General features: G+C 46.0%; 10 non-coding genes across 10 annotated transcripts; all 10 read right to left on the reverse strand.

Moving 5' to 3' along the window:
• Nucleotides 1-1,187: 1,187 nt before the first annotated feature.
• Nucleotides 1,188-1,259, reverse strand: TRNAW-CCA (transfer RNA tryptophan (anticodon CCA)). The gene has a single exon. It is a non-coding gene; the product is annotated as a tRNA-Trp (tRNA).
• A 313-nt stretch (nucleotides 1,260-1,572) lies between these two features.
• Nucleotides 1,573-1,646, reverse strand: TRNAN-GUU (transfer RNA asparagine (anticodon GUU)). The gene has a single exon. It is a non-coding gene; the product is annotated as a tRNA-Asn (tRNA).
• A 1,790-nt stretch (nucleotides 1,647-3,436) lies between these two features.
• TRNAW-CCA (transfer RNA tryptophan (anticodon CCA)) lies at nucleotides 3,437-3,508 on the reverse strand. The gene has a single exon. It is a non-coding gene; the product is annotated as a tRNA-Trp (tRNA).
• Nucleotides 3,509-3,821: 313 nt separating this feature from the next.
• Nucleotides 3,822-3,895, reverse strand: TRNAN-GUU (transfer RNA asparagine (anticodon GUU)). The gene has a single exon. It is a non-coding gene; the product is annotated as a tRNA-Asn (tRNA).
• A 17,172-nt stretch (nucleotides 3,896-21,067) lies between these two features.
• TRNAW-CCA (transfer RNA tryptophan (anticodon CCA)) lies at nucleotides 21,068-21,139 on the reverse strand. The gene has a single exon. It is a non-coding gene; the product is annotated as a tRNA-Trp (tRNA).
• A 313-nt stretch (nucleotides 21,140-21,452) lies between these two features.
• TRNAN-GUU (transfer RNA asparagine (anticodon GUU)) lies at nucleotides 21,453-21,526 on the reverse strand. Its single transcript has one exon. It is a non-coding gene; the product is annotated as a tRNA-Asn (tRNA).
• Nucleotides 21,527-23,315: 1,789 nt separating this feature from the next.
• TRNAW-CCA (transfer RNA tryptophan (anticodon CCA)) lies at nucleotides 23,316-23,387 on the reverse strand. Its single transcript has one exon. It is a non-coding gene; the product is annotated as a tRNA-Trp (tRNA).
• Nucleotides 23,388-23,700: 313 nt separating this feature from the next.
• TRNAN-GUU (transfer RNA asparagine (anticodon GUU)) lies at nucleotides 23,701-23,774 on the reverse strand. The gene has a single exon. It is a non-coding gene; the product is annotated as a tRNA-Asn (tRNA).
• A 1,790-nt stretch (nucleotides 23,775-25,564) lies between these two features.
• Nucleotides 25,565-25,636, reverse strand: TRNAW-CCA (transfer RNA tryptophan (anticodon CCA)). The gene has a single exon. It is a non-coding gene; the product is annotated as a tRNA-Trp (tRNA).
• A 313-nt stretch (nucleotides 25,637-25,949) lies between these two features.
• TRNAN-GUU (transfer RNA asparagine (anticodon GUU)) lies at nucleotides 25,950-26,023 on the reverse strand. Its single transcript has one exon. It is a non-coding gene; the product is annotated as a tRNA-Asn (tRNA).
• Nucleotides 26,024-26,539: the final 516 nt, after the last annotated feature.

The following is a 26,539-nucleotide window of genomic DNA, read 5'->3' on the forward strand; positions in this document are numbered from 1 at the left end:
CAAGGTTTCTATATGTAGGTACCTTGCTGAGAAGCAAGACCTGCAGTTGCATTCTTCTGTTAAAAGAGGGCAGCAGAGTGCACCAAGAGAACTTGGGGGAAGTAGCTTATGTTAACTACTTGCCATGCTCTTTATAGATCCCTCTGTTTGACTGGGTGAATTCTAATTTCTGGGGTAGAGTAAGCAATTTTTGGATCTAGATGCTGTGCGCAACAGGAATGCTATATACTGCACTGTACTGCTACTGAAAAGTTACCAATTTTACAGGATGTTCAGGTAAGCTTTGTTTCAGAAAACAACTTGCTAGAGGCACTAAGACAGATTAAAGGGACAAAGGAAGAGGGTTTGGGGATTAGCACATCTCCTATGAAAGGTACAGTCACGCCCGAGACAACTCTGAGTGTCACCTCAAATTCTAAGAAATGCAAACTAGGGACCTACGCTTTTTATTGCCAGTGGATCTTTGTGTTTCAGACAAATGTGCACGCCTCCCAGTGCCCCTTGCAATGCACTTAGGGAAATGGGGGAAGGTGCTGTGCAACCCTCTCGCTGACAATGTCTCTCTTGTCTATAATGTATCTATGAGAGAGAGAGAAATAGGCAATGCGAGAGTGAAAAAGTAAAATGGAAATGTGTCTACTGAGACCAGTATAAGGGGAAATCCTCACAATCCAGGACCGACAGTTGATTGGGAGGGCGCTTACAGGTTTCCGACACCAGACCGGTACCTGAACTCACAAACCCAAACTGCAAAGTGATGGGCATTGCCACTAGACTGCCGACCCCCTTTCGGGGCCCCAGCATATATCCTTTAGTCACACCTAGAGTTCCCAGGACAGTGCAGCATTCAGCGATTACACGAAAATATTGACAGCGCTAGGAGGCCATGCAAATGGCAGAGGTTTACAAAGCCCACGTAGCGTGCACAAAACAGCACATCAGTCAGGCCCACTTGAAGAGATGGTAAAGAGGAAATACTTCTGCTGCATCCAGTAAAACATAGAGATTGGCCTGCTTTAAAGGTTGACCATGTCCTTCATGGGTGTCTGTCAATATGATACTTCCCTGCTGCAAAGCTTACATTCGAAACGCCAGAACAACTAGGCCCAGAGCACAAAGATGCAGTCAGGTTGAAATAACGAGATACTGAAGAGCAATTTTGTATTTCAGAGTGGGCAAAGCAAATATGACCCCGACGTGATTTGAACACGCAACCTTCTGATCTGGAGTCAGACGCGCTACTATTGCGCCACGAGGTCCTAGTGGCAGTCCACCTGGCGTGTCTGATGACAGAATAAAGGTAGGAGACGTGCATGGACCTGCAGAGCCTCATTGCTTCTTTAAGTAGACTGGCTAGGATAGCTTCCTTCTGTGCATCAGTACACGCTGCAGCCAAACCCTTCCCATGAAGTCTTGATGTTTATGAATTGAATGGCAAGATTTGAAAAACTAAAGCAAGCGAGAAGAATTGCTTGCAGTTTATTGGATTTTTTGGACGTCAGCAGACGAGACCTGCGAGAGGTAAACAGAAGTTCATAGTTGGTCATGCTGAATTTTTGAGCCAAAATGCATCGTCCCTGGGTGGGCTTGAACCACCAACCTTTCGGTTAACAGCCGAACGCGCTAACCTATTGCGCCACAGAGACTCATGCAGTGCTTACACTGGGGCCTGATTGGTGTGCTGTTTGCTTATGCTCCCCAGGCAACCTGAAAATATTTCTAAAATAGCTCTATTTCCCACAGCAAATCAGGGTATCAAGCACTTCCCTACATCCCGTAATCCACAAACACAGGGGATTTAGTAGAGGACAGAGCCCATCAACAGTGCACCAAATGTCCTCTTTGTAGGCATAACTTGCTATGAGGAGAAAGCCACAGTTGCGCACTTGTGTTAAAAGGGGACAGTAGGCTGAACCCAGAGAACACGGGAGAAATGACTCAGGTTTACTGAGTGGAACACTCTGTGTCTTTGTGCCCAAAACAGCAGCGTCTTTTCGGTTAACAGCCGAACGCGCTAACCAATTGCGCCACAGAGACTCACTGGCATGTGTGTTCTGCCTTTGGCCTGATTGCATTGCTATTTTTTTCTGATTGGCAGAAAACCTGAACTTTTTTCTGAAAAAGGCATGCCTCTCTTAGCACTGCAGTGCATTAGACTGCTCCCTTGCTTCCCTGAGTCCCCAAATACACAACCACCTTGGGCACAATAGAAGACACATTCCAGCAGATTTAGCAAGAGTGCACCAAGGATTCTATATGAAGGTACCTTGCTGAGAAGCAAGACCTGCAGTTGCATTCTTCTGTTAAAAGAGGGCAGCAGAGTGCACCAAGAGAACTTGGGGGAAGTAGTTTATGTTAACTACTTGCCATGCTCTTTATAGATCCCTCTGTTTGACTGGGTGAATTCTAATTTCTGGGGTAGAGTAAGCAATTTTTGGATCTAGATGCTGTGCGCAACAGGAATGCTATATACTGCACTTTACTGCTACTGAAAAGTTTCCAATTTTACAGGATGTTCAGGTAAGCTTTGTTTCAGAAAACAACTTGCTAGAGCCACTAAGACAGATTACTGGGACAAAGGAAGAGGGTTTGGGGATTAGCACATCTCCTATGAAAGGTACAGTCACGCCCGAGACAACTCTGAGCGTCACCTCAAATTCTAAGAAATGCAAACTAGGGACCTACGCTTTTTATTGCCAGTGGATCTTTGTGTTTCAGACAAATGTGCACTCCTCCCAGAGCCCATTGAAATGCACTTAGGGAAAGGGGGGAAGGTGCTGTGAAGCCCTCTCGCTGACAATGTCTCTCTTGTCTATAATGTAACTATGAGAGAGAGAGAAATAGGCAATGCGAGAGTGAAAAAGTAAAATGGAAATGTGTCTACTGAGACCAGTATAAGGGGAAATCCTCACAATCCAGGACCGACAGTTGATTGGGAGGGCGCTTACAGGTTTCCGACACCAGACCGGTACCTGAACTCACAAACCCAAACTGCAAAGTGATGCCCATTGCCACTAGACTGCCGACCCCCTTTCGGGGCCCCAACATATATCCTTTAGTCACACCTAGAGTTCCCAGGACAGTGCAGCATTCAGCGATTACACGAAAATATTGACAGCGCTAGGAGGCCATGCAAATGGCAGAGGTATGCTTTACAAAGCCCACGTAGCGTGCACAAAACAGCACATCAGTCAGGCCCACTTGAAGAGATGGTAAAGAGGAAATACTTCTGCTGCATCCAGTAAAACATAGAGATTGGCCTGCTTTAAAGGTTGACCATGTCCTTCATGGGTGTCTGTCAATATGATACTTCCCTGCTGCAAAGCTTACATTCGAAACGCCAGAACAACTAGGCCCAGAGCACAAAGATGCAGTCAGGTTGAAATAACGAGATACTGAAGAGCAATTTTGTATTTCAGAGTGGGAAAAGGAAGTATGACCCCGACGTGATTTGAACACACAACCTTCTGATCTGGAGTCAGACGCGCTACCATTGCGCCACGAGGTCCTTGCGGCAGTCCACCTGGTGTGTCTGATGACAGAATAAAGGTAGGAGACGTACATGGACCTGCAGAGCCTCATTGCTTCTTTAAGTAGACTGGCTAGGATAGATTCCTTCTGTGCATCAGTACACGCTGCAGCCAAACCCTTCCCATGAAGTCTTGATGTTTATGAATTGAATGGCAAGTTTTGAAAAACTAAAGCAAGCGAGAAGAATTGCTTACAGTTTATTGGATTTTTTGGACGTCAGCAGACGAGACCTGCGAGAGGTAAACAGAAGTTCATAGTTGGTCATGCTGAATTTTTGAGCCAAAATGCATCGTCCCTGGGTGGGCTTGAACCACCAACCTTTCGGTTAACAGCCGAACGCGCTAACCGATTGCGCCACAGAGACTCATGCAGTGCTTACACTGGGGCCTGATTGGTGTGCTGTTTCCTTATGCTCCCCAGGCAACCTGAAAATATTTCTAAAATAGCTCTATTTCCCACAGCAAATCAGGGTATCAAGCACTTCCCTACCTCCCGTAATCCACAAACACAGGGGATTTAGTAGAGGACAGAGCCCATCAACAGTGCACCAAATGCCCTCTGTGTAGGCATAACTTGCTATGAGGAGAAAGCCACAGTTGCGCACTTGTGTTAAAAGGGGACAGTAGGCTGAACCCAGAGAACACGGGAGAAATGACTCAGGTTTACTGAGTGGAACACTCTGTGTCTTTGTGCCCAAAACAGCAGCGTCTTTTCAGTTAACAGCCGAACGCGCTAACCAATTGCGCCACAGAGACTCACTGGCATGTGTGTTCTGCCTTTGGCCTGATTGCATTGCTATTTTTTTCTGATTGGCAGAAAACCTGAACTTTTTTCTGAAAAAGGCATGCCTCTCTTAGCACTGCAGTGCATTAGACTGCTCCCTGTGGGATGTATTTACCCATGCATTCGAGCCCTACCTCAAAACTGTGCAGTACTGACATGGAAAACATCATGATGGCCAGAGCTTCCCAGAAAATGCACAGGGAAGTGCATGAAGAATAGGCTGCCACCCATTTTTGCCGATGTTATGGGCACAGAAGGACACTGCCTAAAACCACCATTGGACTACCCACACAGTAGTCTGAAACCATTGGGAATGGCAATGCTGATTGCCAAAAGCAAACCCATAACTGTGGAGAATTCATTTTCTTAAATCCCAAAAAGGGGTGCAGTACCAGTACTCACCACTATCCAAAAGCCGGCATTTTAAAACAACACCAGATTTTACTTTTTGCAAAACTGAATAAATGAACCCAAAACAGGCCAAAGAAAGACTTACTGAGAGGTGGATACAATCTAAAGTTATATTCTGAAGTGACTTGAAGGTTTATAACAAGACTGGCTGCGCTGTGGATTTCAGCAGTTTAAGTAAATTTGGACTGAAAGACACTAAAAAAAATCTAAATGTTTAAATTGACTGAGTGACCTACTTTTGAGTGTCACATAGGTTGCAATTGTTTAAATGTCATAGTTTTAAACTTAGAATCAGCATTCTAGCTGCATATGTAAAAATGTTTAGTTTTATTTGAATGCAGGAACTGGGGAACAAAAAGTGACATTTTATCTGAAACTTGGCTTAAGGAACTGAATTCTGCCTGGCAACTACCCCCATCAGGAGTGAAACTTGAGTCACAGCTGTGTTCCCAGGCCTAGCTGCCCTTTTGCTGCTCACACCAAAAGGGATATGACACTTCCCTGATTGAATTACCTGGGCTCTGCAGGAAATTGAACAAAGCCCTGTCCTGACTCAGGCAAATGTTTTATTGGCGGGAGTCGTAAATGGAGCTTCCTCTTGGCAGAAGCTGGGAGGGGCAGGGTCTCTGAGCTTGGCAGAAACTGGAAAGACTGGTTTCTGTACCATGTGACCTGAAAAGACACACCTCTATAGCCAGAATATGGTTTTAGAAAAAGATGAATAACTCATAGTACTGACTTGTGAAAATTATTTAAATGATACCATAATTCTTGTGATTTTTCTGCCCACATTTTAAGAGGTTTTTTGAACCGGTGGCATGTTCAGGGGGGATTTAGCGGAAAAGAGGATATTACTCAAAATGTGTGCATGTGAAAAATCAGACACTTCATCAACTAATGTCCATACTCCTTGCGCACATGTGTGTAAATTTGGGTCAATGTCCGGAATTGCAAAATCAGTTAAAAAGTGAAATATGTGCCATTTCTGAATGCAAGCCCCCAGGAAGAGCAGAGTTTGAACAGGGTATACCTCCTGTAATGCATGATGGGTGAAGATGATTTTAAAACAACATGTACCTCTGCAAATATGTATTTGGGTTCAAATCTAGATTTGTGTGTAAGTTGACAGGAGGAGTGGACTTTCTGCAGGCTGTAAAATGACATCACTCTGACACAATTTAGCTCCCCCAATCAAATGAGAAATGGAAGTTTGACCAATTAGAAGCTGAGAGAGAGGTAGGGTCAGTGATGCTAGAACACACCCACATTCTAAACACATAAAAGCAGACAGACAGGACAGATAGAGACTTTCCAATCCATTTGCAGCTGGAAGCTCTGCCGGGAAAATCCATACTTTACCTCCATCAATCTCCAGAGAAAGCTGTGCAGAAAGATCCAGACTTTAAATCCCTCAATCTTCAGAATCCAGAGAGAGAGCAGACCCAGATCACTGTGAAGTGCAGAGACCAGAGTCCCGTCTAAAACCTGACCAGATCCATGGCGAGGCCCATTTCACTCAAGAATATAGTGTGAGTACCTAGAAAACTGTGCAGAACCAATCTCTTAGTTAAAATAATATAATTCAAATCTATTTTAATCTAAGTAGAACTGTCTCCTAACTGTCACCTGTCATTTTCTAGTTGCAAGCTGCACTTGTCTTTTTGAACTTTAAAATTTCAAATCTGAAAAACGACCTTTATTTAATCGCTCATATCTCCGCAACCGTTTGTGCTAGAGACTTGCAGTAACTTTCCCCTGAAAGCTGAGAATCGTGGCTTTCCTATGAACCTAGAACCGCATTCCTACCCCCTATGGTTCTGCCGTAATCGTGAAAAACGCACTCGCGAATTTTGCCACGATTTGCAAATTTCTCCACGCGTGAAAACAGAAGCTTCTTGCTTTCAGTTGCTAAAAATTCATTTAACCTGCTAGTTACACCCTAGATCCTTGCTAAAGTGAGCCTGGACTAATATTAACTAGATACCACTCACCCTGAACTTCTAGAGGGAATTAAAAGCAAATTTAGCATATTTTTCACTTAATTGCCAGCACACATAAAAGCATTTTGCCTGTGTTTTCAACGTCTGTAGTCTAAGTTGCTGGGTGAACTGAATTACGTTTGAATTGCATTTCTGAGAACTGTGTGCTTCCTTCCATTTCCTTGCATTGCATAAAAGGGGGGGGTGAATTGTCTAAGAAAGTGATTACATTGTCTTTTGCTGAAATCCTATCAAGTTATTTTCTTTACTGCATTTCATTCAACATTGCATCCCTCCGAAATCTATAAAGCATTCTCTACCACATTATTCTTCTGTCCCTATTTACCAGTGTGCTACCTTATCCATTTCATGTCAACTCCTTAGTGATTATAAAGAAGTGTGCTAGTGCCAGATTCTCCGTTGTTAATCTTTATCATATCAGATTAAGTGTGATATTCAATTATTAATTTATTATAAAGTGTGATATATATATCTATATTGTTTAAAGTATCAATTAAACCTTTTAACTTGCAAAACAGAACTACTTCTTGGCTCAGTGGGGTCAGGGGGATTCCAACAGAGGGGTGTTATATAGGGGTAGTCATCCAGAACGCATGAACTGGACATAAAGATATATCAATAAGGGTTTTCATTCAGTATTCTAGACTAGGCGTTGACTTGGCTGTAGTGCTGAATTGAATCCTCTTACAAAATTGGGGGCTCGGGCCGGACGTTTGGGTTAGAATACCACTTGTGCAGCTTAATACAGCGTGCCAGCTGACCAGATACACATATCCAGTCGGATCACCACGCTGCATTACGCTGTGAAGCATTCCTCAAAAGGGACACTCCAAGAAAAGTTCTGTTCTGCAAAAATAAAATACAAACTTCTGTAAGTCAGGACAGAGACCAATCTCTAGAATGACGACCTTGGTAGATATGAAAATAGCCAGAGAGCACTTCTTACATAAACTATTTGTGAGAGGTGAATGGGCTGAGCAGGGCCAGGATGCCTGGTTGCAGGCCATCACGCGACAGGTCACTGAAACAGGGTCAGACTTATGGAGAGATCAGGGTCCATTACATGTGGCCCTGAGTGAACTATATATGGCTCCTAAGGCCAAAGATGAACACAATAAGATTGTTAGGATAGCGGCATATTTATATTTATGTATGGGAGCCATACAGAATAAATGTGCTGAAGGCCCTGATCTGGCAAAAAGGCAACAGATGGCGTTAGAGAAGGCCCAATCTGATCTGGACTCTTCTGAGCAAAGGCTGCACAGGAGCCAGGAGTCAGAAAATGAGACCAGGCAGTACATCACTAAAATAAAGGAGGATATGGATGTGCTGCAAAAGGAAAAGTCAGAACAGGATACCAGATTTCTGGCCTTGCAGAAGGAACACCAAGTAGGTTTGGACTCCCTACTGCAAAGCCAGAAAAAGCTGGAGCAACAACTGGACTTCAACAGGGTATGTGCTGAGCAGGTAGTCACCCTGCAAGGCCACCTAGATAGAGTGAAGGCAGAGAGCAACAAACTAATTCTGAAAGACCTGGATACCCAGGCAGAGTTTGATCAGGAGCGCCAGAAAGCTGGTGCCTTCCAAAGGCAAAGGGACGACCTGGCAGCACAGATGCAGGCTCTCAGTCAGGAAAGAGACACCATAGGCCAGGAAGTCTGCCATTTAAAAAGGAAAATGGAAGAAAATCACCTGGCCCTCCAGGGGCTGGGTGACCTCCAAAAAGAAAACCAGAACTTGGTAGAGCACACCAGAAGGGTGGAAGATGCTCTGGCAATAAAGGAGCAGGCCGTTAGGGATGGGACTCAGGAGGTAAACCTCCTGCAGCAAAGACTGGCCCAGTTCTCCAGGACCAACCAGGAAGCACAGAGGGAAAATGAGGCCCTCTGTCAACACAATGATAGGCTCCAACAACAGGTAGCGATGCAGGAGAGACTGATAGAGTCTAGTAAGGCCTTGACTGAGGAACTGAAAGCACAAATGCAGGCTCTTGCATTGCAACAGGGAGCAGGGGCGGATAGAGATGAGGTCCGCTGGGAAAGAGAGACTCCTGACCATAACCTCAGGAGCCCTAACACCAGGGGCCTTCATCTCTCCCAGTCCCTGGACTCTACCACCCCCATGTCCCCAGGCGCACATGAGCACAGGGCCACAGGGATGGCAGATTACTATCCAGCTAAAAGTATGGGGCTCATAGGCCAGTACCACTCAGGAATGGATGGGCGGGCATCTGGGCATGGGCACCCAAGCATGATGCAATTCAGTGGGGAACCCCGGGAGAATAGGCCCATTAAGGGCATCCTGAAAACCTCTGCCCAGTTAGGTCAGTGGAGGGGGTACCCATCAAATCCTGGCAGCAAGGAGGAATCTGAAGACTCCTCTGAACTGCGCAGGACACAGGAGACCAGGTCCCCACATTCTGCCAGCCATTCCCAGGCTCGCAGAATCCGGGAAAACCTGGAAGAACAGACGGGAACCTCTGGGAGCAGTGCCTCTGAGTCCGAGGACGAATGGACAAGGGTTACCCGAACCAAAAAGGCCAATAAGGCAAAAAGGGCCTTGCTTAAGGACCCCTTAAAGCAGATTAAGGCGATCAGGAGCGTCATCACGCCTTACCATAAGAACGCTAAGTATTCTGTTTGGGAGCACTTAGAGTTGTTTGAACAAATGATGGAGACTTTCCATTTGAAGGACAGCCAAAGCTGTATTCAATATGTAAAGTGGACCTTCTCCCCGGAATACTCCAGTTTCTTTGCGGGGCTGGAGGACCAAAATCATTTAAGATGGTCCACCTATAAGGCGGCCATCTTGAAACATTTTTCTGTTCACAGAAATCCTCAAGAGGCTCGCAAGGCAGCCTACAATTTGCAATGTGGGGAGGATCAGGCCCCACAAGAATTTGTGCAGGAGTTAAAGCGTGCTTTTGCACAGACCACAAGAAGGGTGCGCACGGATAGCAGAGAATTTATAAATACGTTTTTCCACGCCTTGCCCAAATATATCATGACCCAGCTCGTGAGGGATTTTCACGAGAAAAGATCTTTAGACTGGGTCATTGAACAGGCTACCCGGATCTATGAGGTGCAGAAACCGATACATAGCAAAAGTAATGCCCAGAAAAACCCCAAAGCCAACAGCACCCCTGCTGCTGCCAAGGTGGCAGAGGTAAAGGTCACCCCCGTTTTGGATTTGGAGATGGGGGGGCCTAAAAACCTACCTGCACCTAATAATGCTAGGCCCAGGAGGTCCTTGGGTCAGTCACAGACAGGGAGCCAAGGAGGCAGCCCCACAAATGGGGTCCCTCGCTCTCCTGATTATGTAAGTCCCCATTACAAGGGAAATCGACCCATCCTGGGTTATGTGTGGACTCCTCCAGCACAAGGGGGGGGGGATCCAGCCAAGCACCTAACCCAGGGAACTTCCCTCCCAACTTCCCACAGGAGGGCAGAAATTCTCCAAATCCTGGGCAGAACTTTTTCCCCAGGTATCCACCCAATTTCCAACCCCAAAATCATCCATCCTTCTTTCCCCAATTCCCTGAGCCCAGACATCCTAATCCGGGAGAGGGGAGGCCAAGGGTGGAGGGGTACCCAAATCTTCCCAACCAGGGGTACTACCAAAGAAGGGATAGCTACCCTTCCCGGGATCAGCCCAGGGGAGAAAACAGGGCCCCGTATCAGCCTGAGCGGGTTTCCCAGTTAGAGCGCCAGGTTCAAAACATGGCGCGGGATCTGGGTCACATACTGAGGGCTCAGCAGAACCCTCAGATCAGCATGCCGGCGCAGAACGCACCCAACTCTGGACCTGGTGCTCCAGAACAATGACGGGGGCAGCACCCCGATAACTCACCGGTTCCCAGGGAGGAGGCACAAGGGGAAGGGGGGTGTAAAGCCTTGGAGGAAGCTTCCTTCCTCACTTGTAAACAGACCCTGGAAACCCAGGAACCGGAAACAAAATCTCTTGCCCCTGAAAGTCTGCCTCCTAAGGAGCAGAGGGGGGGTAGGAGAAACAAAAGACCCAAACAGACTCAGTTTGAGGAGGAGGTACAGGTCTTCCAATTTGAGGGAGAGGGATCCTCAGAGGATCCTGGGAAAAGGATCTTCTCCTTCAGAGAGGGGGGAACACCTCCCAAAGAAAAATGGGTCCCTAGGGATGCAATTCCAGATTGGGGAGATGTGGAGACTGAGCTACCGCCGCCCACCATCTCATCCCAGAACCAACCGCAAGAAAATCCCCTGGTTCAAACCCATCCTGGTGACTGCCTCCAAAAAGGGGGGGGCGGCCCAGAACCGGAGCCAGGGGAACCCACAATGGCTCTGATCTCCAGTTGCCAAATTTTTCTTTCAGATTCCCAAGGCTCTCCACAGAATTCTGCCCAAATCTCTTCGCTAGCGATGTCCAAAACCAGAAAATTAGCCCACCAGTTGTCCAAAAATGTGCATTATCTGTGCCCCCTTGAGGAGAAGGAGGGAAGATATTATGCCCCGGTACAAGTACAGGGGCAGGGTACAATTTTGGCACTGGTGGACACTGGATCTCAAGCTACCCTTCTGTCCAGAAGGGCCTTTGACGAACTGAATGCAAGAAGGGGAGAGAATTACCAAATTCCTCTCACCTCTCTTCCTGGGCAACTCCAGAACTTTGACGGGAAGGAAATTCCCGTCGAGGGGACGGCAGATTTGGACATTAAAATTGGGCGACACAAGTTGAAACACCCGGTCATAGTTGTGGCCCCAGAGGGCACCCCTTGTTTACTAGGGAATGACCTCCTGAGAAGGTTGTCACCCCTAATAGATTGCGTAAACAAGGTCCTCTGGACCCAGACTAGCCGACCAATAAAATTAAAACGGAGTGTCAACCATGTTAGTTTAAACGGCACCTGCCACATGGTTGAACAAAAATCTGACCAAGTAGAATTTCACTTCCAGAATAGCCAAATTCCAGACGTGACAGTAATAGCAGTAGGACAACAGACTGGTGATGGAGGGTCCTCTCTATTTCTGTAAATCAACCTTCCTTCCAGTTTAAAGTGGTATTCCACAATGGAAGGAAACACCCTGAAATTCTATACTAATCCACAATCAGAAACTCCCACTCCTACAGTCCAGAAAGATGTGAAATTCACTCAGAGCCTGGCTGATATTCAGCAAATTGGAGAGCAGTTGTTCATCCCTGTTCAGTTAAATGATGGGAAGGACTCTGTTCTCGCTCGAGTGTGTGTGAACAACGGTAAGAGCTTCATCAGCGAAGCCATGTTTCGCCAACTCCCAAAAGATCCAGCCATTCCCACCTTCAAACTGATAGACAAATGGGAAATGGACCTGGAAGCATCTGATTCCAAACATCTCCTGCCAAGCAGGTGTATGCTCAAAATCTCCATTGGCAACAAGAGCATAGTCCACAATTGTTGGGTCGTGCGAGACGTCCCTGCCGCCTTTTACTTAGGCAGTGACATTCGCAATCGCTTTGCCATTAGTTTGGACCTAATAAACTTCAAAGCTTGGTCCCGATTAGCGGATAATCCCATGGGCTTTGATGATCCAGAAAAAGCCTTTAGGTCAGCTCAATTGCTACCTTATGCAGTTGAAATTCAGATTAAAGAGGAAGTCACCATCCCAGAAAGGACCCGACAATTCTCCCTGGAAGTGAAAGTTAAAAGGGGACAAGAGTTGAAAAACCCTGATGCTTCTATACATCTAAACGCTTCTCTCCAACAGCAAGGGTTGGGGGTAAACCCAACTCCATTAGTCAACATAGAACATGACACCATTCCAATAGAGGTGGATAACAGCGACTTAAAGAGTATTACTCTAGCCGCAGGCACCATTATTGGAATGGCGGTTGATGACCGACATTTTTCCATTGATTTAGGTAATGAACTGTTAGGACCAATCCCCAAGGACTGTTTTGACAGTGACAGTGAGGACAACACAACACCAGACAGGATTTTTACCCGGCATGGGGGGAACTTCCTGGTGTACACTTCCTGCCCCTATGGTAAGGAAGATGTGACTTGTGACTTCAGGAGGGATGAGGTGATTTTCCAGGTCCATGAGGGCTGCCTTTCCCACCTGAAGCCTCCGGTCCAAATCAGCACTCTAACCAGGGACTTCTCCACCCAGCTGGAGGAGGCCGCTGAAATAGCCAAACCAGAAGTCTTTCCAGGCTTCAGGCAGATGGTGGAAGATAGAGTCAACCTAGCTGATGCCTGTGTGACTCTGGAACAAAAGCAAAAGTTGAAACAAGTTTTCTTGGATTTCCAAGATCAATTTGCGGTAGACTCATATGACTGTGGTCGCACTGACATCCACACAACAACAATCCCCACGGACCCTGGCATGACTCCTGTGTTTGTGAAGCAATATCACTTGCCTCTCGCATCAATGGAGTGACTTACGGAAATAATTAAGAACCTTGAGTCCCGGGGAATAATCCGTCCAGTCCACAGCACCTTCAATAATCCGGTGCTGGGAATATTGAAGCCAAACGGCCAGTGGAGACTCTGCGCCGACCTCAGGGAGCTCAACAAACGGGTCCACACTTCCCGATGGCCTCTTCCCTATATTGACCAAGGGCTGGCCCAGATCCAGGGGTCACAGGTATTCACCGCAATCGACCTGACCAATGGATACTGGACCGTGCCTGTCAGCAGGGAGGACCAATACAAACTGGCTTTTACCTTTGGGGGCCAGCAGTACACATGGACCCGGACTCCCTTCGGATACCTTAACTCCGGTAATGAGTTCAACATTTTCCTACATAAGGCCATGCCCGACCTGGGTGCGAGGGGTAACCTGGCTTATGTAGATGATGTCCTCGTCAAAAGTTCATCTGTGGAGGAACACATAGCGGAGATCCGTTATGTTCTGACGCAGTTGAGGGCTGCCGGAGCAAAACTTTCCTTTCAGAAAGCACAGTGGTGTAGAACCCGTGTTAATTTCTTGGGGCATGAGATTACTCCTCAGGGTCTCTGTCCCCAGGAAAAGAAAGTGGAAGCACTTCAGAAACTGAAAGACCCCACAACTCTGCGAGAACTAAGGAGCCTCCTTGGACTGACTAATTACAGCAGAAAGTTCATTGAGGGATACGCAGAGATCACCAGACCCCTGATTCATCTCCTGAAGGGGGGGGTCAAGTGGGAATGGGGTCCAGAACAATCCGAGGCGGTAAAACAACTCAAAAGAAGCCTCTCACAAGCGCCTTGCCTAGCTTACCCTGTCAGAAACAAGGAGTTCTTCCTGGAGACGGGGTTCTCTAATACGTGCTTGACGGCAGTATTATACCAAAAGCATGACAAGGTCAATAAAGTAATCTCCTATGCGAGCAAAACTTTATCCTCTGTGGAGGAAAAATTCAACGATTGTGAGAAGGCACTCCTGGCGACGGTGTGGGCATTGAAGAATTACCGCCCGTTTATCCAGGAGGAACACATCATAGTGGAGACTCCACACCAGCCTCTGCAATATCTCCAAAGTGATAGAATCCGGGCCGGAAATGTGAGTAATTCCCGAATCACTTCCTGGATTCTATCAATGCAAGGCTTTCCTGTGGAGGTCAGATATGGCCAAAACAAGAAGAGTCCCCTCGCGCAAGGTCTGGCTGACTTGCATGATTGTGCCAGAGAAAACTGTCTCGAGGACGAAAGTCTCAAAATCAAGGACAACACGGAGGCATACCTTAATTCCCCACACAGTCTTTGAAGAGGACAAGTGTGAGGGAATGCCCACTGTCTATGTGGATGGATGCTCTTACCATGTTGACAACGACGGGGAGAAAGAACTGGTGGCTGGCGTAGGGAATGCATGGGTGAATGAGTCCCCAGAACCCTCCGCTGGATACAAAATTGGTCCCCGAAGTAGTCAGGTGGCAGAATTGATGGCTGTGCATCAGGCCATCCTCACTGCTGTCCAGCATCAACTCCACGAACTGGTCATAATCACAGATTCGGATTATGTACGGAACGGGTTCGTGGAGCACCTGCTTAATTGGAAAACCAGAGGCATGTTATGTGCTAACAACAAACCCTTGAAGCATGGGAAGTTGATCCAAAACATCGATGATCTGGTCACGTCGAATGGGATGACCATCTATTGGAAAAAGATCAAGGGTCATTCCAAAGTAGAGGGACCAGACAAAACTGGAAATGACTTAGCTGATCAGCTGGCCAAAACCGGGGCCATCCAAGGAGATCTAATTGAGATTGAGTCCCTGTTGGGGGAAATCCAGGTCCCTGCTATCACTAGGTCCCAGACGAATGCTCACAACGACCTTTCAATTGTACAATGGAGTAAGGAGACCCCTGATGCTGATTTGATTACCGCTCAGAAGGGGGATCCAATTATTGGTAAATTTTACCAGCACCTTGAGGACCCTGAGAACTTTCCCCTGACGGATACCGATTACATTGGGAAAGAGGACCTAAGACGGTTGATGAAATGTCCAAAAATGTTCCGGATCCAAGACGGTTTGTTGGTAAGGAAATCCAAAGCTGGCCACGATCAGTGGGTGGTTCCTACCTCATTCCGAAGCCTGATGTTAAGTCACGCCATGATGCGGCCACCGCCGGTCATAGGGGGTTTCACACAACACTGGAAATCTTAAGAGAGGTTGCATACTGGCCACACATGGGGCAGGACCTCGACCAATATTTGAAGGGGTGTCTTGTGTGTGCAATTTCAGCCATCATCCCTCACGCACCGTGCGCCTCTCCAAAAGCGGGGGATGACCCTGCCATGGTCAGATTTACAAATCGACTTTGTTGGCCCTGTGATTCGCTCTGCTAGGGGGAATAAGTACATGTTGACTGTGACATGCTTGTTTACCAAGTGGGTGGAATGTCTCCCAGCCCCAAATTGCAAGGCAGAAACTGCAGCTGCGTTGATGATTAACCACATCTTTTCCCGTTTTGGTCTACCTCAAAGGATTGAGTCAGACAGAGGTAGCCACTTCACCAGTGAAGTAATGACAAAGATGTGGGAGATACTTGGGGTCAAGAGAAAGCTACACATTGCTTACCGGCCAGCTTCTTCTGGGGCAGTAGAGAGATATAACCGGACAATTGTGAGCATATTAAAGAAGTTTGTGGCAGATTCTGGGCCAAATTGGGATATCCGATTACCTCTGGTCCTAATGGCCATCAGATCTACCCCTTCATCTGCAACCAAAATGTCACCATTTGAGTTGATGACTGGCCGCAAGATGGTGCTTCCGCAGCATTTGCTCTATAGGACCCAAGAGCAGACACTGATAAATGCCTCCACAACTCATGAGTATGTGGAGAATTTAAGGAAACACCTTCAACATGCTTTTGCTTATGCTCAGCGGAATCTAGAAAGATCGGCTGATAGCATGAAGACCCACTATGACCTGAAAACTTCCAGGAAGGAATATCAGGTGGGAGACCGGGTCTATCTATACAACTTCCAAAGGAACCAGGCCAAGCAGCGCAAATTTTTGCCTACATGGAAGGGACCCTTTGAGATCATCGACAAGATCTCTCCTGTGGCCTACAAAATCCACATCCCCAAAGGTCCTTTGGCAGCGGGGGAAGACAAGTGGGTCCACATAAACCAGTTGAAATGTTGCCATCCCAGGCACACTCTGCAACAACTGGAGGAATCCTCTGGAATCCTAGCGGGCACTGTCTCAGACTAATTCAGTTCCAACCATAAAACATACCACATCTAGTCTCTAAAATATTGCGATTTGCATGAAACTGTCTCTTAGTTATACTGTTTTTTTTTTCAAAATAAGAAAGTAATGTTTTGTTATGATGAAATTCATATGCTGCCCCACTATCTCAACAGTGGTGGAAAAACGTCTATGAGTGGGTATTGCCGCTTTTGCCTTATCATCCTAGAAGAGATGAAACCATGGAGAATGACCAAGGAGGACGATCCGGAGACCGCGAGCAGAGACGCAACGGGCCCGGGGTACCGCCCAATCTTCCCATCAGGACAGGCGAGGAGAACCGATCGATCAGTACCGGATGGAGGAAAAGATGCTGAACTGTGCCATCTATTGGAAGAAGATGAGGAAACATCCCAGGTCTTGCGAGTCCCATTCGTGAAATAGAATGGCCATCGCAAGAGGGGGGCTTGTGGGGTGTATTTACCCATGCATTCGAGCCCTACCTCAAAACTGTGCAGTACTGACATGGAAAACATCATGATGGCCAGAGCTTCCCAGAAAATGCACAGGGAAGTGCATGAAGAATAGGCTGCCACCCATTTTTGCCGATGTTATGGGCACAGAAGGACACTGCCTAAAACCACCATTGGACTACCCACACAGTAGTCTGAAACCATTGGGAATGGCAATGCTGATTGCCAAAAGCAAACCCATAACTGTGGAGAATTCATTTTCTTAAATCCCAAAAAGGGGTGCAGTACCAGTACTCACCACTATCCAAAAGCCGGCATTTTAAAACAACACCAGATTTTACTTTTTGCAAAACTGAATAAATGAACCCAAAACAGGCCAAAGAAAGACTTACTGAGAGGTGGATACAATCTAAAGTTATATTCTGAAGTGACTTGAAGGTTTATAACAAGACTGGCTGCGCTGTGGATTTCAGCAGTTTAAGTAAATTTGGACTGAAAGACACTAAAAAAAATCTAAATGTTTAAATTGACTGAGTGACCTACTTTTGAGTGTCACATAGGTTGCAATTGTTTGAATGTCATAGTTTTAAACTTAGAATCAGCATTCTAGCTGCATATGTAAAAATGTTTAGTTTTATTTGAATGCAGGAACTGGGGAACAAAAAGTGACATTTTATCTGAAACTTGGCTTAAGGAACTGAATTCTGCCTGGCAACTACCCCCATCAGGAGTGAAACTTGAGTCACAGCTGTGTTCCCAGGCCTAGCTGCCCTTTTGCTGCTCACACCAAAAGGGATATGACACTTCCCTGATTGAATTACCTGGGCTCTGCAGGAAATTGAACAAAGCCCTGTCCTGACTCAGGCAAATGTTTTATTGGCGGGAGTCGTAAATGGAGCTTCCTCTTGGCAGAAGCTGGGAGGGGCAGGGTCTCTGAGCTTGGCAGAAACTGGAAAGACTGGTTTCTGTACCATGTGACCTGAAAAGACACACCTCTATAGCCAGAATATGGTTTTAGAAAAAGATGAATAACTCATAGTACGGACTTGTGAAAATTATTTAAATGATACCATAATTCTTGTGATTTTTCTGCCCACATTTTAAGAGGTTTTTTGAACCGGTGGCATGTTCAGGGGGGATTTAGCGGAAAAGAGGATAGTACTCAAAATGTGTGCATGTGAAAAATCAGACACTTCATCAACTAATGTCCATACTCCTTGCGCACATGTGTGTAAATTTGGGTCAATGTCCGGAATTGCAAAATCAGTTAAAAAGTGAAATATGTGCCATTTCTGAATGCAAGCCCCCAGGAAGAGCAGAGTTTGAACAGGGTATACCTCCTGTAATGCATGATGGGTGAAGATGATTTTAAAAAACATGTACCTCTGCAAATATGTATTTGGGTTCAAATCTAGATTTGTGTGTAAGTTGACAGGAGGAGTGGACTTTCTGCAGGCTGTAAAATGACATCACTCTGACACAACTTAGCTCCCCCAATCAAATGAGAAATGGAAGTTTGACCAATTAGAAGCTGAGAGAGAGGTAGGGTCAGTGATGCTAGAACACACCCACATTCTAAACACATAAAAGCAGACAGACAGGACAGATAGAGACTTTCCAATCCATTTGCAGCTGGAAGCTCTGCCGGGAAAATCCATACTTTACCTCCATCAATCTCCGGAGAAAGCTGTGCAGAAAGATCCAGACTTTAAATCCCTCAATCTTCAGAATCCAGAGAGAGAGCAGACCCAGATCACTGTGAAGTGCAGAGACCAGAGTCCCGTCTAAAACCTGACCAGATCCATGGCGAGGCCCATTTCACTCAAGAATATAGTGTGAGTACCTAGAAAACTGTGCAGAACCAATCTCTTAGTTAAAATAATATAATTCAAATCTATTTTAATCTAAGTAGAACTGTCTCCTAACTGTCACCTGTCATTTTCTAGTTGCAAGCTGCACTTGTCTTTTTGAACTTTAAAATTTCAAATCTGAAAAACGACCTTTATTTAATCGCTCATATCTCCGCAACCGTTTGTGCTAGAGACTTTCAGTAACTCTCCCCTGAAAGCTGAGAATCCTACCCCCTATAGTTTTGCCGTAATCCTGAAAAACGCACTCGCGAATTTTGCCGCTATTTGCAAATTTCTCCACGTGTGAAAACAGAAGCTTCTTGCTTTCAGTTGCTAAACATTCGTTTAACCTGCTAGTTACACCCTAGATCCTTGCTAAAGTGAGCCTGGACAAATATTAACTAGATACCACTCACCCTGAACTTCTAGAGGGAATTAAAAGCAAATTTAGCATATTTTTCACTTAATTGCCAGCACATATAAAAGCATTTTGCCTGTGTTTTCAACGTCTGTAGTCTAAGTTGCTGGGTGAACTGAATTACGTTTGAATTGCATTTCTGAGAACTGTGTGCTTCCTTCCATTTCCTTGCATTGCATAAAAGGAGGGGGTGAATTGTCTAAGAAAGTGATTACATTGTCTTTTGCTGAAATCCTATCAAGTTATTTTCTTTACTGCATTTCATTCAACATTGCATCCCTCCGAAATCTATAAAGCATTCTCTACCACATTATTCTTCTGTCCCTATTTACCAGTGTGCTACCTTATCCATTTCATGTCAACTCCTTAGTGATTATAAAGAAGTGTGCTAGTGCCAGATTCTCTGTTGTTAATCTTTATCATATCAGATTACGTGTGATATTCAATTATTAATTTATTATAAAGTGTGATATATATATCTATATTGTTTAAAGTATCAATTAAACCTTTTAACTTGCAAAACAGAACTACTTCTCGGCTCAGTGGGGTCAGGGGGATTCCAACAGAGGGGTGTTATATAGGGGTAGTCATCCAGAACGCATGAACTGGACATAAAGATATATCAATAAGGGTTTTCATTCAGTATTCTAGACTAGGCGTTGACTTGGCTGTAGTGCTGAATTGAATCCTCTTACATCCCTTGCTTCCCTGAGTCCCCAAATACACAACCACCTTGGGCACAATAGAAGACACATTCCAGCAGATTTAGCAAGAGTGCACCAAGGTTTCTATATGTAGGTACCTTGCTGAGAAGCAAGACCTGCAGTTGCATTCTTCTGTTAAAAGAGGGCAGCAGAGTGCACCAAGAGAACTTGGGGGAAGTAGCTTATGTTAACTACTTGCCATGCTCTTTATAGATCCCTCTGTTTGACTGGGTGAATTCTAATTTCTGGGGTAGAGTAAGCAATTTTTGGATCTAGATGCTGTGTGCAACAAGAATGCTATATACTGCACTGTACTGCTACTGAAAAGTTACCAATTTTACAGGATGTTCAGGTGAGCTTTGTTTCAGAAAACAACTTGATAGAGGCCCTAGGACAGATTACTGGGACAAAGGAAGAGGGTTTGGGGATTAGCACATCTCCTATGAAAGGTACAGTCACGCCCGAGACAACTCTGAGTGTCACCTCAAATTCTAAGAAATGCAAACTAGGGACCTACGCTTTTTATTGCCAGTGGATCTTTGTGTTTCAGACAAATGTGCATGCCTCCCAGAGCCCCTTGCAATGCACTTAGGGAAAGGGGGAAGGTGCTGTGAAGCCCTCTCGCTGACAATGTCTCTCTTGTCTATAATGTAACTATGAGAGAGAGAGAAATAGGCAATGCGAGAGTGAAAAAGTAAAATGGAAATGTGTCTACTGAGACCAGTATAAGGGGAAATCCTCACAATCCAGGACCGACAGTTGATTGGGAGGGCGCTTACAGGTTTCCGACACCAGACCGGTACCTGAACTCACAAACCCAAACTGCAAAGTGATGGGCATTGCCACTAGACTGCCGACCCCCTTTCGGGGCCCCAACATATATCCTTTAGTCACACCTAGAGTTCCCAGGACACTGCAGCATTCAGCGATTACACGAAAATATTGACAGCGCTAGGAGGCCATGCAAATGGCAGAGGTATGCTTTACAAAGCCCACGTAGCGTGCACAAAACAGCACATCAGTCAGGCCCACTTGAAGAGATGGTAAAGAGGAAATACTTCTGCTGCATCCAGTAAAACATAGAGATTGGCCTGCTTTAAAGGTTGACCATGTCCTTCATGGGTGTCTGTCAATATGATACTTCCCTGCTGCAAAGCTTACATTCGAAACGCCAGAACAACTAGGCCCAGAGCACAAAGCTGCAGTCAGGTTGAAATAACGAGATACTGAAGAGCAATTTTGTATTTCAGAGTGGGAAAAGCAAGCATGACCCCGTTGTGATTTGAACACACAACCTTCTGATCTGGAGTCAGACGCGCTACCATTGCGCCACGAGGTCCTTGTGGCAGTCCACCTGGTGTGTCTGATGACAGAATAAAGGTAGGAGACGTACATGCACCTGCAGAGCCTCATTGCTTCTTTAAGTAGACTGGCTAGGATAGCTTCCTTCTGTGCATCAGTACACGCTGCAGCCAAACCCTTCCCATGAAGTCTTGATGTTTATGAATTGAATGGCAAGTTTTGAAAAACTAAAGCAAGCGAGAAGAATTGCTTGCAGTTTATTGGATTTTTTGGACGTCAGCAGACGAGACCTGCGAGAGGTAAACAGAAGTTCATAGTTGGTCATGCTGAATTTTTGAGCCAAAATGCATCGTCCCTGGGTGGGCTTGAACCACCAACCTTTCGGTTAACAGCCGAACGCGCTAACCGATTGCGCCACAGAGACTCATGCAGTGCTTACACTGGGGCCTGATTGGTGTGCTGTTTGCTTATGCTCCCCAGGCAACCTGAAAATATTTCTAAAATAGCTCTATTTCCCACAGCAAATCAGGGTATCAAGCACTTCCCTACCTCCCGTAATCCACAAACACAGGGGATTTAGTAGAGGACAGAGCCCATCAACAGTGCACCAAATGCCCTCTGTGTAGGCATAACTTGCTATGAGGAGAAAGCCACAGTTGCGCACTTGTGTTAAAAGGGGACAGTAGGCTGAACCCAGAGAACACGGGAGAAATGACTCAGGTTTACTGAGTGGAACACTCTGTGTCTTTGTGCCCAAAATAGCAGCGTCTTTTCGGTTAACAGCCGAACGCGCTAACCAATTGCGCCACAGAGACTCACTGGCATGTGTGTTCTGCCTTTGGCCTGATTGCATTGCTATTTTTTTCTGATTGGCAGAAAACCTGAACTTTTTTCTGAAAAAGGCATGCCTCTCTTAGCACTGCAGTGCATTAGACTGCTCCCTTGCTTCCCTGAGTCCCCAAATACACAACCACCTTGGGCACAATAGAAGACACATTCCAGCAGATTTAGCAAGAGTGCACCAAGGTTTCTATATGTAGGTACCTTGCTGAGAAGCAAGACCTGCAGTTGCATTCTTCTGTTAAAAGAGGGCAGCAGAGTGCACCAAGAGAACTTGGGGGAAGTAGCTTATGTTAACTACTTGCCATGCTCTTTATAGATCCCTCTGTTTGACTGGGTGAATTCTAATTTCTGGGGTAGAGTAAGCAATTTTTGGATCTAGATGCTGTGCGCAACAGGAATGCTATATACTGCACTCTACTGCTACTGAAAAGTTACCAATTTTACAGGATGTTCAGGTAAGCTTTGTTTCAGAAAACAACTTGCTAGAGGCACTAAGACAGATTACTGGGACAAAGGAAGAGTGTTTGGGGATTAGCACATCTCCTATGAAAGGTCAGTCACGCCCGAGACAACTCTGAGTGTCACCTCAAATTCTAAGAAATGCAAACTAGGGACCTACGCCTTTTATTGCCAGTGGATCTTTGTGTTTCAGACAAATGTGCACGCCTCCCAGAGCCCCATGCAATGCACTTAGGGAAATGGGGGAAGGTGCTGTGCAACCCTCTCGCTGACAATGTCTCTCTTGTCTATAATGTATCTATGAGAGAGAGAGAAATAGGCAATGCGAGAGTGAAAAAGTAAAATGGAAATGTGTCTACTGAGACCAGTATAAGGGGAAATCCTCACAATCCAGGACCGACAGTTGATTGGGAGGGCGCTTACAGGTTTCCGACACCAGACCGGTACCTGACCTCACAAACCCAAACTGCAAAGTGATGGGCATTGCCACTAGACTGCCGACCCCCTTTCGGGGCCGCAGCATAAATACTTTAGTCACACCTAGAGTTCCCAGGACAGTGCAGCATTCAGCGATTACACGAAAATATTGACAGCGCTAGGAGGCCATGCAAATGGCAGAGGTATGCTTTACAAAGCCCACGTAGCGTGCACAAAACAGCACATCAGTCAGGCCCACTTGAAGAGATGGTAAAGAGGAAATACTTCTGCTGCATCCAGTAAAACATAGAGATTGGCCTGCTTTAAAGGTTGACCACGTCCTTCATGGGTGTCTGTCAATATGATACTTCCCTGCTGCAAAGCTTACATTCGAAACGCCAGAACAACTAGGCCCAGAGCACAAAGATGCAGTCAGGTTGAAATAACGAGATACTGAAGAGCAATTTTGTATTTCAGAGTGGGAAAAGCAAATATGACCCCGACGTGATTTGAACACGAAGCCTTCTGATCTGGAGTCAGACGCACTACCATTGCGCCACGAGGTCCTTGTGGCAATCCACCTGGTGTGTCTCATGACAGAATAAAGGTAGGAGACGTACATGGACCTGCAGAGCCTCATTGCTTCTTTAAGTAGACTGGCTAGGATAGCTTCCTTCTGTGCATCAGTACACGCTGCAGCCAAACCCTTCCCATGAAGTCTTGATGTTTATGAATTGAATGGCAAGTTTTGAAAAACTAAAGCAAGCGAGAAGAATTGCTTGCAGTTTATTGGATTTTTTGGACGTCAGCAGACGAGACCTGCGAGAGGTAAACAGAAGTTCATAGTTGGTCATGCTGAATTTTTGAGCCAAAATGCATCGTCCCTGGGTGGGCTTGAACCACCAACCTTTCGGTTAACAGCCGAACGCGCTAACCGATTGCGCCACAGAGACTCATGCAGTGTTTACACTGGGGCCTGATTGGTGTGCTGTTTGCTTATTCTTCCCAGGCAACCTGAAAATATTTCTAAAATAGCTCTATTTCCCACAGCAAATCAGGGTATCAAGCACTTCCCTACCTCCCCTAATCCACAAACACAGGGGATTTATTAGAGGACAGAGCCCATCAACAGTGCACCAAATGTCCTCTGTGTAGGCATAACTTGCTATGAGGAGAAAGCCACAGTTGCGCACTTGTGTTAAAAGGGGACAGTAGGCTGAACCCAGAGAACACGGGAGAAATGACTCAGGTTTACTGAGTGGAACACTCTGTGTCTTTGTGCCAAAAACAGCAGCGTCTTTTCGGTTAACAGCCGAACGCGCTAACCAATTGCGCCACAGAGACTCACTGGCATGTGTGTTCTGCCTTTGGCCTGATTGCATTGCTATTTTTTTCTGATTGGCCGAAAACCTGAACTTTTTTCTGAAAAAGGCATGCCTCTCTTAGCACTGCAGTGCATTAGACTGCCCCCTTGCTTCCCTGAGTCCCCAAATACACAACCACCTTGGGCACAATAGAAGACACATTCCAGCAGATTTAGCAAGAGTGCACCAAGGATTCTATATGTAGGTACCTTGCTGAGAAGCAAGACCTGCAGTTGCATTCTTCTGTTAAAAGAGGGCAGCAGAGTGCACCAAGAGAACTTGGGGGAAGTAGCTTATGTTAACTACTTGCCATGCTCTTTATAGATCCCTCTGTTTGACTGGGTGAATTCTAATTTCTGGGGTAGAGTAAGCAATTTTTGGATCTAGATGCTGTGCGCAACAGGAATGCTATATACTGCACTTTACTGCTACTGAAAAGTTACCAATTTTACAGGATGTTCAGGTAAGCTTTGTTTCAGAAAACAACTTGCTAGAGGCCCTAGGACAGATTACTGGGACAAAGGAAGAGGGTTTGGGGATTAGCACATCTCCTATGAAAGGTACAGTCACGCCCGAGACAACTCTGAGTGCCTCCTCAAATTCTAAGAAATGCGAACTGGGGTCCTACGCCTTTTATTGCTAGGGGATCTTTGTGTTTCAGACAAATGTGCACGCCTCCCAGAGCCCCTTGCAATGCACTTAGGGAAATGGGGGAAGGTGCTGTGAAGCCCTCTCGCTGACAATGTCTCTCTTGTCTATAATGTATCTATGAGAGAGAGAGAAATAGGCAATGCGAGAGTGAAAAAGTAAAATGGAAATGTGTCTACTGAGACCAGTATAAGGGGAAATCCTCACAATCCAGGACCGACAGTTGATTGGGAGGGCGCTTACAGGTTTCTGACACCAGACCGGTACCTGAACTCACAAACCCAAACTGCAAAGTGATGGGCATTGCCACTAGACTGCCGACCCCCTTTCGGGGCCCCAGCATATATCCTTTAGTCACACCTAGAGTTCCCAGGACAGTGCAGCATTCAGCGATTACACGAAAATATTGACAGCGCTAGGAGGCCATGCAAATGGCAGAGGTATGCTTTACAAAGCCCACGTAGCGTGCACAAAACAGCACATCAGTCAGGCCCACTTGAAGAGATGGTAAAGAGGAAATACTTCTGCTGCATCCAGTAAAACATAGAGATTGGCCTGCTTTAAAGGTTGACCATGTCCTTCATGGGTGTCTGTCAATATGATACTTCCCTGCTGCAAAGCTTACATTCGAAACGCCAGAACAACTAGGCCCAGAGCACAAAGATGCAGTCAGGTTGAAATAACGAGATACTGAAGAGCAATTTTGTATTTCAGAGTGGGAAAAGCAAATATGACCCCGACGTGATTTGAACACACAACCTTCTGATCTGGAGTCAGATGCGCTACCATTGCGCCACAAGGTCCTTGTGGCAGTCCACCTGGTGTGTCTGATGACAGAATAAAGGTAGGAGACCTACATGCACCTGCAGAGCCTCATTGCTTCTTTAAGTAGACTGGCTAGGATAGCTTCCTTCTGTGCATCAGTACACGCTGCAGCCAAACCCTTCCCATGAAGTCTTGATGTTTATGAATTGAATGGCAAGTTTTGAAAAACTAAAGCAAGCGAGAAGAATTGCTTGCAGTTTATTGGATTTTTTGGACGTCAGCAGACGAGACCTGCGAAAGGTAAACAGAAGTTCATAGTTGGTCATGCTGAATTTTTGAGCCAAAATGCATCGTCCCTGGGTGGGCTTGAACCACCAACCTTTCGGTTAACAGCCGAACGCGCTAACCGATTGCGCCACAGAGACTCATGCAGTGCTTACACTGGGGCCTGATTGGTGTGCTGTTTGCTTATGCTCCCCAGGCAACCTGAAAATATTTCTAAAATAGCTCTATTTCCCACAGCAAATCAGGGTATCAAGCACTTCCCTACCTCCCGTAATCCACAAACACAGGGGATTTAGTAGAGGACAGAGCCCATCAACAGTGCACCAAATGCCCTCTGTGTAGGCATAACTTGCTATGAGGAGAAAGCCACAGTTGCGCACTTGTGTTAAAAGGGGACAGTAGGCTGAACCCAGAGAACACGGGAGAAATGACTCAGGTTTACTGAGTGGAACACTCTGTGTCTTTGTGCCAAAAACAGCAGCGTCTTTTCGGTTAACAGCCGAACGCGCTAACCAATTGTGCCACAGAGACTCACTGGCATGTGTGTTCTGCCTTTGGCCTGATTGCATTGCTATTTTTTTCTGATTGGCAGAAAACCTGAACTTTTTTCTGAAAAAGGCATGCTTCTCTTAGCACTGCAGTGCATTAGACTGCTC

Source organism: Ambystoma mexicanum, chromosome 11 (assembly GCF_040938575.1).
Source record: "Ambystoma mexicanum isolate Mex_15411 chromosome 11, UKY_AmexF1_1, whole genome shotgun sequence".
NCBI classification, from domain to species: Eukaryota; Metazoa; Chordata; class Amphibia; order Caudata; family Ambystomatidae; genus Ambystoma; species Ambystoma mexicanum.